Consider the following 13375-nt stretch of genomic DNA (forward strand, 5'->3'; position numbering starts at 1 on the left):
AGATGAGATTACCTCTCTGGCCTCCATGGAGGGAGGTGAAAGCCCCACGGAGTTGTGCAGGGTGAAGCCTTCCACCATAACAGGGATGATTCCACCTCCTCCTAAAAGCCCTCCCTGACCACCCGAGCCCACAGAGACCTCTGCATGCCATGAAGACTCATCTGTCTAGCTCTTTCTTCTTGAACTGAGTGACACATAAACTTTTTTTTTTTTTTTTTTTTTTTTTTGGGACAGTCTTGCTCTGTCACCCAGGCTGGAGTGCAGAGGCACAATCTCGGCTCACTGCAACCTCCACCTCCTGGATTCAAGCGACTCTCTTGCCTCAGCCTCTCGAGTAGCTGGGATTACAGGTGCGCACCACCATGCCCAGCTAATTTTTGTATGTTTAGTAGAGACGCGATTTCACCATGTTGGTCAGGCTGGTCTCAAACTCCTGACCTCAAGTGATCCGCCTACCTCGGCCTCCCAAAGTGTTGGGATTACAGACGAGAGCCACCGCTCCAGGCCCAGATTGACATTCTTGTCCTGCCTTCTTTATTCATGGGGAGGACAAAGTATGGCAAGTGACCAGCAGGAGAGAAAAAGGGCCCTGGGGAAGCAGGCAGGGTAGTGTAGTGGTTAGGGTGGTTCTAGAACCAGCTAGCCTGGGTTGAGTCTCAGCAATGCCTTTTGCTGTGTGACCAGGAAGAAGAAAGGCGCAAAAGCCTTCTTTGCTTTATTTTCTTCCTCACTGAAAAGTAGAATTATAATAGGGCCTATCTGGTAATATTACTGTGAGGAGTAAATTAGCTAATAAAATTTGTAAGGTGCTTAGAATAGTGTCTGGCATATGGCAAGTGTCTGCCATTTTTATCAAAATCCCAGTCACTGTGTTGCTTGGCATCAAACACAATGTGAAGGGCGCCCCCTGGGGTTGTACAATGGGGATCCACCAATATAATAGGGATCATACTGGGACAAAGTCACCTCCCCTCAGGTGCCCTCCCTAACTACCCAGTAACGAGACCTCTGTGTGCCGTGAAGGCCCACAGCTGCAACTGCTCAGCTCACTCCAGAAGCATTTGTGTGAGGCCAGCACTATGTGTTGATCATCTCCATGCCCGCCCAATGAATAAGACAGAGGGGACTGACTGAGCTGGGGAGGCTATGTATGTGGGCGAGCAGCCACCTCCTGGGAACATGGGATCTTTCTCCACTCCCTTCTCCCCTCTACAGTTAAGCTTGATCAGGATGCAATAATAACAATAGCAATAATGGGTGGGCATGGGGTAATCCCAGCCTGTAATCCCAGCAGAAGCAGGAGGATCACTAGAGGCCAGGAGTTAGAGACCAGCCTGGGCAACGTAGTGAGACCCCATCTCTACAAAATAATGTTTTAAAAATCAGCCAGGTATGGTGGGGCACACCTATGGTCCTGGCTACTCAGGAGACTGAAGCAGGAAGATCCTTTGGGCCCAGGAGTTTAAGGCTGCAATGAGATATGATTGCACCACTGTCCTCTAGATTGGGTGACAGGGTGAGACCCTGTCTCTAATCAATCAATCAATGACAGTAATAGTAATGGCTGTTACTGATTGAGCTCTTCCCACTGCCATAACACTTTATATTCTCATTTAATCCTAGAAGATACACTATCACATGGGTAGCGCATTCTTATTTTTCAGATGAGGAAACTGAGTCTTGGAGAGTAGAAGTGACCTGTGCAAGGTAACAAGGCCAGAAAGTGGCAGAGCTGGGACTTGTGCCAGGTGTGCCTGGCTTCAGGGCCCTAATGACTGCCATTCTGCCTCCCCTTAGAGGCCGTGATAGGAAGCAGGTGTAACGATGCAGAGAGTCCAAGAGAACTGGGTTCAAGTCCTCCTCCTGCCACATTCCAGCTAACCTGGCAAGAGCCCCTTCATCTCTCTGGGCATCCATTTCCCTCCCCGCAAAATGGGCATCATCTCCCTGCTTCCCTGAGAGTTGGGGAGGATTTATGATGAGAGAAATGCCCGGCACAGTGCTGGGGACACAGAGGGGCACAGTGATTACAAGGAGATGCTCCAGGAGCCATCCCTACAGAGGCGAACATGTGCAATGCCCACCTCCTGCACCCCCTCTGCAAAGCAGGAGAATTGGATTTGATCATTTCGAACGCCCCCCTGGCCTGGCTAAGTCTTGGCCTTGACAGTTTGGGGGTCAAATGTTTCTACTTCATCCCCTGTCAGCCTCCACCAAGCTTAGAGAGATGTCAGGTCTGAAACTCACCAGTTCAGCCACTCCTGCCTGCTTGCTGGCATTTCCACGGGCACTGGGTGGCGGCTGCACCCCCTTGGCCATTCCCCACTCAGTGCCCAAGCCTCGCATCCCAATGGGGGGCCGCGGCTAATTGCAAATCATTTCTCAGGGCTCCCCGCTGTTCGGCTAAATTCACTGGAACTAATGTGTCCCGAAACAAATTTCACAGAAGAGCCAGGGCAATTACATGATGCTTAGTTCTCCTCCCCACGTCCCCCACCCGGGGCTGCTCCAGGCCAGGGGCAGAGAGGGCTGGGTGGAGTGGGGCTGGGAGCTGGCAGGCAGGAGTCTTCTCTGGGACCAGAACGTTCTTCCCTTCCACCTCTGAACCCCCACCTATGACCCCCTCTTCATTGTACCTTCTGCTCCTAAATCTTATCCCTGCTCTCACAGCACCCAGCATCACCCTTCCTCCCTTCCTGAATTCAGGAGACATCTTGATGTCTCCAGCAAGCACTGGCTCCAAAACCAGGCAGACTTGAGTTCAAATTCCAGTCTCAGCATTTATTTGCTGTGTGTGCTTAGAAAAGTCACAACCTCTCTGGGCCTGTTTCCGAATCCCTGAAACGAGGATACAATCACTTGGCTGGCATCAGCCAATGTGAAGATTAGGTCAAACAGCACAAGTAAAATATTTTATGTAGGTCCAGCACATGGTAAGTTCTTGTAACTATTGGTCCCCTCTGGCACGTACTTCAGTATGATCATTTCAAGGGGATCCGGTGAACCATCTTTTAAGAGCATCAGAATCAATTCCAAACAAAAGGAGTCTGAAAGAAAAGACCCAGCCTCCCCTCCCCGAACCAGGTACCAGCAAGCCCAATCCCCTGCCTGCTATTGCACCATTCCATCTCACTCCAGCCTCATCCTTCCAGATCTCTCCCAGCAGAATTATTCTCCCCTTCCTCCAGGGCTCCTCAGCATGTCCCATGTGTCTCTCTGAGCACCTTCATTTTGTTTTGCATTGCTGCTGTCTTGGTTGACTAAAGTCACCCACAGAACCATGTGGCCAGGCTGGGTGTGGTGGTTCACGCCTGTAATCCCAACAACTCAGGAGGCTGAAGCAGGAGGATCATTTGAGGCCAGGAGTTCAAGACAAGCCTGGGCAACATTGTGAGAACTTGTCTCTACAAAAAAATAAAAATAAAGGCTGGGAGTGGTGGCTCATGCCTGTAACTCCAGCACTTTGGGAGGCTGAGGCAGGTGGATCCCTTAAGCCCAGGAGTTCGAGTCCAGCCTGGCAAGATGGTGAAACCTCATCTCTACAAACAATACAGTAATAATAATAATAATAATTTTTAAAATAAAAATTAAAAAACCTTAGCTAGGTGTGATGGCACATACCTGTAGTTCCATCTACTTGGGAGGCTGAGGTGGCAGGACCACTTGAGTCTAGGAGTTCGAGGCCACAGTGAGCCATGATTGAGTCACTACACTCCAGCCTGGGTGATAGAGAAAGAACCTGTCTCAAAACAAATAAATGAAAATAAAAATAATTAAAGAACCACGTGGCCAAGATGTGGAAACCATGCAGGCCAGTTGCTGGTGACCTTTTCCATCACAGTATCTGTGGTGAGCAGCCCCTGATCCTTATGCTATTTGCACCCAAAGGTAACGTGTCCCCTTGGGGCTGGTTCTGAGTCCACTCCTTTGCTTTCGACCCAAGACAGCACGAGCCTGACCGCAGGTGCATCAAGGAGACTTTCCTATATGACTGGATTCACACCATCTTTACTTTCCAAAAGTTAGGAAACCAATCACTCCTTCCTTTGCACAAAACTTAAACACACCTAAAACGAGCATATTGAAACATGGAAGTCCAATGATGACTTCAGCACACACCTGCTGAGCCCCTCCTAAGCGCCAGGTCCCAGGTAAGGTGCTGAGAAGCCAACAGTGAAGACAGACCCAGTCTCTGTCCTTGGCTGACATTCTTGGGAGAGGAAAGACATTAAATAAGCAAAGACACATGATTATATCGGTGCCAAGTACAATTAAGATAATAAAGATAAAACAAAAATGATCCAGTGAGTACTAGATGTCTATTAGATGAGGGATCCTGAGATGGTGACATTTCAACTAGAAACTTAGTAACAAGAAAAGAGCAAAGTTCCAGTAAGGACCAGCAAATGCAAAGACCCTGGGGTAGGAATGCACGGGGGTGGCTGGAGGTGCAGGAGCAAGGTGGAAAGGGGAGCAGATGAGATGAGCTGGGCTGGAAGGAAGGGTAAGGTCCTGAGGGTAAGGGGAGCCACTGGAGGGCTTTATGTAGGGGAAACTGATTTGGGCTTTTAGAAGATCCCTGCAGCTGTGATATGAAGAAGGGATTGGGGGAGGAGTGGAAGCAGAGAGTCCAGTAGGGAAGCTGTCATCTGCGCTCAGATGGGGACGGGGACACTGCAGAGATACGATCCCATCCAGTCGTCCAGTCATCAGGGGAAACTGAAAGTCCGAGAGGGGACACTGCCTGCCGCAGGCTGCCTGACCAGTCAGTGATGAGGTGCAAATTCGGAGTTCCTGTCTCAGGCCAGGCTCTCTCATTTCACCACCATTAACTGCTCTGTGGGGGAGCCAGGGCAGAGAGAGCTCCAGCTAAGACTTCCACGCTTCCAGTATTAGAGGACTTACCACTTAAAGAATCCCTGTAGTGTATCCTTTTGTGATGAGAATAATCACCCCTAATTTATCTGCTTCATAAGTTCAGTATCACTTTTCTTTTGAGCGCTGTGAATGTATCTGTATTCCTGCCCAGACATAAAATACTATTTTAAAAACATAATTTGGGGTTGCTTATGAGAGCTGTCATGTCAGTGAGCACCTTTGGGGGCACAGGCTGTGCGATTCGTCTCTGTGCCCCACTGGTACATGAGATGCACACAATAAATAATAATTTAGGAAAATAACAGGTAGCAATGATTCTGCCCTTACTACGTGCCAAGCACTTTCATTAATTTCTTTATCTAGTTCGCATAAGACAGAATGAAGTGGGCTCTGCTACTGTCTCCATTTTACAGATCGGGAAACTGAGGTTCGGACAGGTGAAGCCACTTACCCAGTGTCACACAGCCTGCAAAAGCCAGGCCAGGCTTGAACCAGGTAACAACTAAAACCATGTTCTGAAACTCAAGGTCTATTGCTTGAGGATGGGAGGGAGGAAGAAGGGAAAGAAGGAAGGAGGGAGGAAGGGGAGGAAGGAAGAGGAGGAAGGAAGGAAGGGAGGAAGGGAAGGAAAGAAGGAATGAAGAGGAAGGAAGGAAGGAGGGAGGGAGGGAGGAAGGGAAGGGAGAAGGCAGGAAGGAGAGAGAGGAGAGAGGGAGGGAGGGAAGGAAGGAAGGAGAGAGGGAGGGAGGGAAGGAAGGAAGGAAGGGAGGGAGGAAGGGAGGGAGGGAGGGGGAAGGAAAGGAAGGAGCAAGGGAGGGAGGAAGGAAGAAAAGAATATTTAGAGATAAAATTCAGTTCATCGAGTTGGGCAGAGCTACTCTGGAGGCCGAGGCAGGAGGATCACTTGAGCCCAGGAGTTCGAGTTCAGCCTGGGCAACATAGACAGACTCCATCTAAAGAAGACGGGAATGGAAGGGAAGGGAAGGGAAGGGAAGGGCAGGGCATATAAGTTTAAAAACTCAGTTCCTTTGCCAATCAGTGCTTCTTTCGACCTTAAATGATTCTTCCCATCAGAGGTTTGGCCACAGCTCCCTGAGAGCTGGTCTCTGCCACTGCAGGGTTTCTGGTGTTCAAAATCTGTTTTCTGCCGTGAACTGGTTGTCACCACGTCCCCAACCTCTCCTCCAGCCAGTCTCATTCTCTCTTCCCCACTAGGGAGGAGAGGGTGGGGCTACTCCCTTATCGGTCCCCACGAATATATACACGTAGGAGTAAGTTGCCTCCTGCCACCCCACCTGCCCTTGGCTAAGTGAATGCAGTGTCAGCCCAGATCATTCCAAAGCCATAAAGATGACATAAAAAAAAGTCGGGGAGTCGGTGGCGGGGAGGGGTGGAGGTGGAGGAGATTACAAAAAAGAGGACAAGCAGTGTGGCTTGCGCTCCTTATCTAACCCACAGCAGGCCTGGCTGGGGGCTTTCTCTCTCCAGGGGGAGGACGCTGTGCAGCCACATTGGCTGGCTGTCCCCCGCCTCCACATCACCCCGCTCCAGCCTAGTAGAAGGCTCCAGCCAACATCCCAGCTGTGTGCACTGGGGGACCAGAGTCAAGTGAGGGGTGAGGGCAGTCAGAAGGGCATCCACAGCTGAGCAGGGGACGGTGAGTTGAGGTCCCACCAAGCTGTCCCCGAGACGGGGGACTGGGGGACATAGGGACCTGCCTGTCCAGGAGACCCAAGGCACCAGCCAGAAAGGAAGAATGTCCCAGGATGCTGCAGGTCACACTTGGTCAACTTAGTTATTTTTATGAATATAGACTCGGGGAGCTGGGGGGCAGGGGTGGAGGAAGGGATGGATGGGTGATACTGGGAGGAACAAGCAGATGAGGGGTAGGACAGAGAAAGATGGTGAGAGAAGGAGAGAACACAGTCCAAACTACACTTTCTTGAAGCACCTGCTTCCCCACATTTAATCCTCACAAGGCCCCAGGGAGAAGCAGCAACATTATGCCCATTTTACAGACTGGTAAATCGACTTATTAGGATGCAGTAGGTAACTTCCCATTATGCTTCACTGATACTGGCATGAGCAGAGGGCAGAGAACAGAGAAGTCACCTAGAGATCCTCATCAGTCAGGGGCTTAGAGTAGACCTGTTTTTTGAAATCCTAATAGCACCTGTCTTCTCTTGTTGTTATAAGGATTACATGAGATAATAGAACCATTTTGGTTCATGACCAAGGGCCACACACACGTCTCTGGACGTTGTTGTGAAGGGGTTACTTTTCCTCTAGCCCTCTCTTAGTAAATAGACAGGGAGTGGAGGGACAGCTTCAGTGACCTTCAAATTTAGGGTTTGATTTTTTCTTCAAGGGCCTGGCCTAGGGGGCACTTGGAGCCGGCATGGTTGGGGAAATGGAGAAGAGACGCTTCTCTTAGCTGCTCATCAGATCAAGAGGTGGAAAAATACAAAGTCTACAGGGCCCTACAGGTCCATTCCCCAGATTCCCAATGCCCCTGTAGGGAAAAAGATCACAAAGCCTTAGAGGAACAGAAACGTGCTCAAGAATCAGTCCATTTTTCAAACAGATTAAGCCTAAAAACTGTGACTACAATAACAATAACAATACTAACACACACACGAATATGTCTATATCCATCTATAGAGATATTTACATATATATCACACACATATACATATGTATCTATATTTGTCCCTATAAATATATACACATACATATTAGAACCAAATCTACCTTGTTTATGCCATTAGTATAAACCACCAGCTTTGTGTAAGCTTGGCAAGTTACTTAAACACTCTGTACCTCAGTTTTCCCATCTGAAAAATGGGGATAACATCAGTAACCTCTTAAAGTAGATACGAAAATTAGTTAAACATTCCCTAGAATGCTGCCCGGCATATGGCAAATACTGCCTGGGCATGGGCATTATTCGTTTTCCCCAGCCAGGCCCAGAGTCTGGGGCCTGAGGGCACTTTGCTGTATGAGTAACTCAGGCTAAATGCAGAAGGTAATTTGCCAGCACTGGAAGAGGATTCAAATGCAGCTGTGGCCTCGTCTTTGGGGAAGGTGATGACCTTGAGTGGTAGGAGGGGTACTTCAATTTCACCAACCAGGTCTGGCCATCCTCCTATAGATGGGTGCAAAGGCCCAGGAGTCAGAGGACCTCTAATCACAGTGTGGCCCGGGGTGGGTGTATCTTTTGAACCTCAGCTTCCCCATCTGTACAATGGGTCGGATTTCTGCCACCATGGAGGAGCAAGTGAAAGGCGCGTGTGTGCGCGCGCGTGTGTGTGCAAGCCCCTAAATTAAAAAAGAAAGAAAGGAGAAGAAGAAATAGATACAGAGATAGAGAGAGAGGGAGAGAGACAAATAATCAGAGGCAGAGAGAGAAAGCGAAGAAGAACCAGAGGTAAAGAAAAAATAGACACAGAGATAGAGACAGCAAGAGAAAGAAGACAGAGAGAGATGATCGGAGGAAGAGACAGAGAAGCCAGAGACAGAACAGATAAAGGAGGCTAATCAGAGACCCGAAGACAGAGGGTTGGACAGGCAGCCTCCAAGCCCCTCCGCCCTGCAGCTAGCTGGCGCCCCCGACAGCCCTTCTAGCCAGTAAGAGCCCCCCACCCCTCCCAGCCTGTGCACCCCCTTCTTCCCTCCCATCCGCCTACTCCCAGCGCCCCCTCTCCTAGCCTGCGCCCCCACGCCCTGCTCCAGGCTCCCCCATCCAGTTTCCGTCCGCCCCCTCTCCCCGGTGGCCTCCCTCCCCTCCAAGCCCTCCCCATCCCTCCAGTGCCCCCTTCCCTCCAGTCCCTGTTGCTTCCCTCCCCCCACCCCCCCAACCCCCCACCCCTCCACCCTTCCGAACACGGCAGGGTTTTCTGGCGCCTTTGTGGCCGGCCCCGAAGTGCGCGGCGACAATGGCGGGGTGACGGGGGTTAATTCGCGCGCGGAGGTAGGACGCGCGGGCGCCGGGCCGAACAATGCGGGCGGCGCGCCTTTGAGGGCGGCCATTGTGCGCTGTGTGAAACGCGAAATCTGTTCCTCTGCGCGCCCAGATGCGGGCGGCCGGCGGGGAGTGGGGGGCGAGCCGGGGGCGGGGGGCGCTGCGCGTTTGAATGGGCTTTAACCCCCTCCCGTCCTCTGCGTCCTTGAACTCGAGCTGGGGAAGGGGTGGGGGTGGGGTGGTGGGAGCTGGGGAGGAGGGGAGGGCAGGAGGTCAAGGTTCTTCTCCGCTTGCCCTGATGTGCTGTGTGACCTGGGCCAAGTGCCCGGACTTCTCTGAGCTCCACCTCCCCACCTGACAACCAGAGGGTGCACCCGGCGCCGGGCGCTCAAGCCTGTGGCCCAGGCCTGTAATCCCAACACTTTGGGAGGCCGAAGTGGGAGGATGGCTTGAGCCCAGGAGTTTGAGACCAGCCTGAGCAACATAGTGAGACCCCCTTCTCTACAACAAGAACAGCAGCAAAATCGCTTCTTGGCCTTTTGGCTAAGATCAAGTGAAGAACAGCAGAACAGCTGAGCATGGTGACAAGCACCTGTAGTCCCCTACTTGGGAGGCTGAGGTAGGAGGATTACTTTGAGCCCAGGAGTTCAAGACCAGCCTGGGAAACATAGTGAGATCCCTTCTCATATATTAAAAAAGAAAAACGAATGTATATGTATAATATGCATGTAGGTGTGTGTGTGTATGTGTGTATATATGTGTGTGTATATATATGTATTTATATAAAATGCTTGCCGGGTACGGTGGCTCATACCTCGAATCCCAGCACTTTGGGAGGCCGAGGCAGGTGGATCACTTGAGGTCAGGAGTTCGAGACCAGCCTGGCCAACATGGTGAAACGCCGTCTCTACTAAAAAATACAAAAATTAGCCAGGCATGGTGGCACATGCCTGTAATCCCAGCTATTCGTGAGACTGAGGCAGGAGAATCGCTTGAACCCGGGAGGCGGAGGTTTCAGTGAGCCAAGATGGCACCATTGTACTCCAGCCTGGGCTACAGAGCAAGACTCCGTCTCCAAAAAAAAAAAAGCTCAAAACCAGAGGACTGGAAGGGGTCTCACAGATGACACGGAGAGAAGCTGGCCTCAAGGTCACACAATGTCAGCCCTGGCAGCACAGTTCTGGTCTATGGGTTCTGGGGTGCCCAATGAGGCCAGGCTGGGACCCCTAACCTGTCCTTTCACATAGAGAGAAACACTCAGACAGGCTCCACCAAGGTTAGGCTGTGCGACCTTAGAAGAGAGTCAGTCCCCTACCTTCTCAGTTTCCTGCCTATGCAGTGGAGAACGTTACACTAGATACCTTAGGAGGCCATTGTGACCAGTAAATGGGTCAGCCATCTAGTGGGGTCTATGCATATAGGTAAACATGATGCATAATAATAACATTTACTGAGCCCTTACTATGTGCCAGAAACTATTCTAATCTTCTGATATATATTTTATGATATTCAAGCATTTGCTGAATGTTTATAATATATCAAACATTTATGGAACTCCATTATTTACTGGCTTTATCACTTAATCTCGTAATGCCTCTGTTTACACATCTATAAAATGGAGATGCATAGGGCACCATGAATTCCTTTCCTTCCCTTCCAGATGCCTCGATGCTGGGCTCTGGCAGGTATGGCCCCTTTTCTCCCATCCACCCTTGTCCCTGGGAGTCCCTAGCAAGGTGATTCCCATTCATTCCCCTGTGATGCATTCCTCCTTGGAGAATTTCCCCAGGTGACATGACTCAGCCCAGGTTCCCTCCTCCTTTTCCTCTCTCAGGTACTGCTGACCAAACCCCTAATAACTGAGAAATGGGATCTTCCAAGGATAGGGTGAGAGGATCCCTTTTGAGGCACCTCATGCCTTGCGTCGGAGAGCATGTATATCTCTGCTGGTGTTTTTGCTCACATTCCCCCATGGTGTGTGAGATGGAGGTGATTCTTCTAGAATCGCAGCCAAAGAAATTGAAGCTCAGAGAAGCTAACTGGAAGATGCTTAACCTTATCTGGGGTTATGTTCCCCTTTAAGCATTATGTAAGCTCCAGACCCTCTCCCCAGAAAAATACTTGTCTACATTAAGAACGTTTTGTTTGCAGCCTCGGGGCTCCCATATTCCCCCCAGCTCCCCTGAAGCTGAAATTAGAACCTCGTTGGTAGCAGAAAGGATCCAAAGCTGGAATGCAGGCTCTGCCTTGCTGTGGGCTCTCAGTATACAGCAAATTTGTTGTTTTCCTTTAGCAAGCTTCTAAGTCAGGCTTTTTTTTTTGGTGGGGGGGATGGAGTCTTACTCTGTTGGCCCCCAGGCTGGAGTGCAATGTTGTGATCTCAGCTCACTGCAACCTTCGCCTCCTGGGTTCAACTGATTCTCCTGCCTCAGCCTCCCAAGTAGCTGGGATTACTGGCACACTTTGCCACACCTGGCTGATTTCTTTTGCTATTTTTTTTTTCCCCAATAGAGACAGGGTTTCACCATGTTGGCCAGGCTGGTCTCGAACTCCTGGCCTCAAGTGATCCACCCACCTCGGCCTCCCAAAGCGCTGACATTATAGGTGTGAGCCACCGCACCTGGCCCTAAGTCAGGCTCCTAAACATCCATGGCATTCAGAATCAGGGTGTTAAAAGTCAGATACCCAGCCCTCATACCAGGGTTTGATATTGGGCTGCTATGAAATCTGTCTGGGTCAGACATTTGTGTGTTTCATGTGCCACCGCATTGATGTTGATGCAGGTGGCCCATGGGGTGTGTTTTGAGAAACCCTCGTCCAGGATGTTCCCACTGGCTTCTTGTCCATCGTCCTCACTTCTGGCTTCTCCTTTTCCTCGCCCTGTTTTGACATCCTGCCGTTAGTTCCTAGTCTAGTTTACGTCTTCTGAAAACCCCCTTCCCAAAAGAAAGGCAAAGCCAAGTCTCTGGGCTCCCCGAACAGTGCTGTCTCTTCCAAGCAGAGAGTGAGTGGGGCTCTGGAAAGCCCTGAACTCTAGGAGCAAGGAAACAGCAGCGGCCAGCAGGTGCCTACAGGGCCCCACGTGCCGGGATGGGTACAGATGGAGGGGCTCTGGGCTGGGGGCAAGGGGCAGATGCAGCCACCCCTGGGGCCTCAGCCCTCTTGTTATCTCTTCATTGTCTCCTGTCTCCCCAGCCTACCCCCTCGTCAGTTGCCCTTCTGTCATCTCCACAGGGTCCCCCTCGGCCAGCAGCCCAGACCTGGAACTCCAGAGGGAGCTTGTAAGAGGGTCCCCACAGGTTTCCCTGCTCTGGGGGTGAGCAGAAGGGTAGGGGCTGTGGGGTGGATGGGAAGGAGGGAGCCCGGGTGGAGAGGCCAGGGATGGTGGGGGGGTGTCAGAGTCTATAAATCACGCCCCACTGTGCTCCTGTTTAACATACACTTCTCCAACGAGTTGTCAGTGAAACCGTTAATTAATTAGCTAATCCTGCAATGAAGTGGATTCTAAATGGTTCTCCCCCTCGCAGCCTCCCATTTAGATAATTGCTGCTGAGGGATCTTTTGTGAGAGTCATTTTTTCCAACAGGGACGGGCCTGGAATACTGAGGGAGATGAATTTAAAGAAGGGGTCAGCGTACCGTCCCCAGAGCTCCTAGGACACGGAGACTCTTTTCTTGGCCCAGGAAAAACGTAAAAGGGGGTGATTGGGGAAGGACAAGGGGTAGACAGGGGGTACTGAACTTTGGTGTTTGGTGGTTTGTTTTTGATTGAGATGCTTTGCAATTCTATGAAAGTATTCCTGGCCAGGGTCCTGAGACAGGTAACAATGTTGATGCTGCTGCTGATGATGCTGCTGCTGCTGCTGCTGATGATGATGATGATAGCCACCAGATAGGAAATGCTAACTATAGCCCAGGACCCAGGTACGTGCGTCATATTCATGATCTCATTCACCCTCTTCACAACAACCAATAAGTAGGTGGAATTATGGACATTGGGAAAACTTAGATCCAAATGGGGGAGTGACTTGCCCAAGGTCAAAGAGGTGGCAGAACCTGGAATGAAACAAAAGTGTCTGAGCTGGGGTTCACACTTTTAAAAATTATGGGATTTTATGGGAATATCTACTCCTATGCCAGAAGGGACACTGAAGCCATTGGAAAGGAGTGTGGCCAGCTTGAATCACACAGGAAATGTAAGGACTATTTGATACATGAATGAATGGGTGAATGAATGAATGAATGAATGAATGAAACCCAAACCTTGTGACTTGTGACTCAAGGTCCAATAACTTGGCTGATCCTCTGTTGATGCTGACTTGGTGTAATGAAGAAAGCACATGAACATGCCCGAGTGGGAACTAGTGACTTTTACCTGCCCAATATCCCTTCTCCTTTGTGGTGCCTGGTCCTCACCTGGTCTCAGTCCTTATGTTTTCAATGAGGCTGACCCTACCCTGAAGCTCCAAGGGAGAGACATTGCCCAACCGTGGCCAATCAGAGTATATTTTCTACCACAAGCTCTGTCCCCAGGCAT

The 13375-nt window shown here is 50.5% G+C and overlaps 1 long non-coding RNA gene across 1 annotated transcript; it reads right to left on the reverse strand.

Moving 5' to 3' along the window:
• Nucleotides 1-2465: 2465 nt before the first annotated feature.
• On the reverse strand, nucleotides 2466-5547 carry LOC105493365 (uncharacterized). Its single transcript, XR_011608502.1, has 4 exons — nucleotides 4906-5547; nucleotides 4120-4210; nucleotides 3622-3739; nucleotides 2466-3404 (listed from the first exon to the last, which is right to left on the reverse strand). It is a non-coding gene; the product is annotated as an uncharacterized lncRNA (long non-coding RNA).
• Between the last annotated feature and the right edge of the window lie 7828 nt (nucleotides 5548-13375).

This window comes from Macaca nemestrina, chromosome 10 (assembly GCF_043159975.1).
Source record: "Macaca nemestrina isolate mMacNem1 chromosome 10, mMacNem.hap1, whole genome shotgun sequence".
Taxonomy (NCBI): domain Eukaryota; kingdom Metazoa; phylum Chordata; class Mammalia; order Primates; family Cercopithecidae; genus Macaca; species Macaca nemestrina.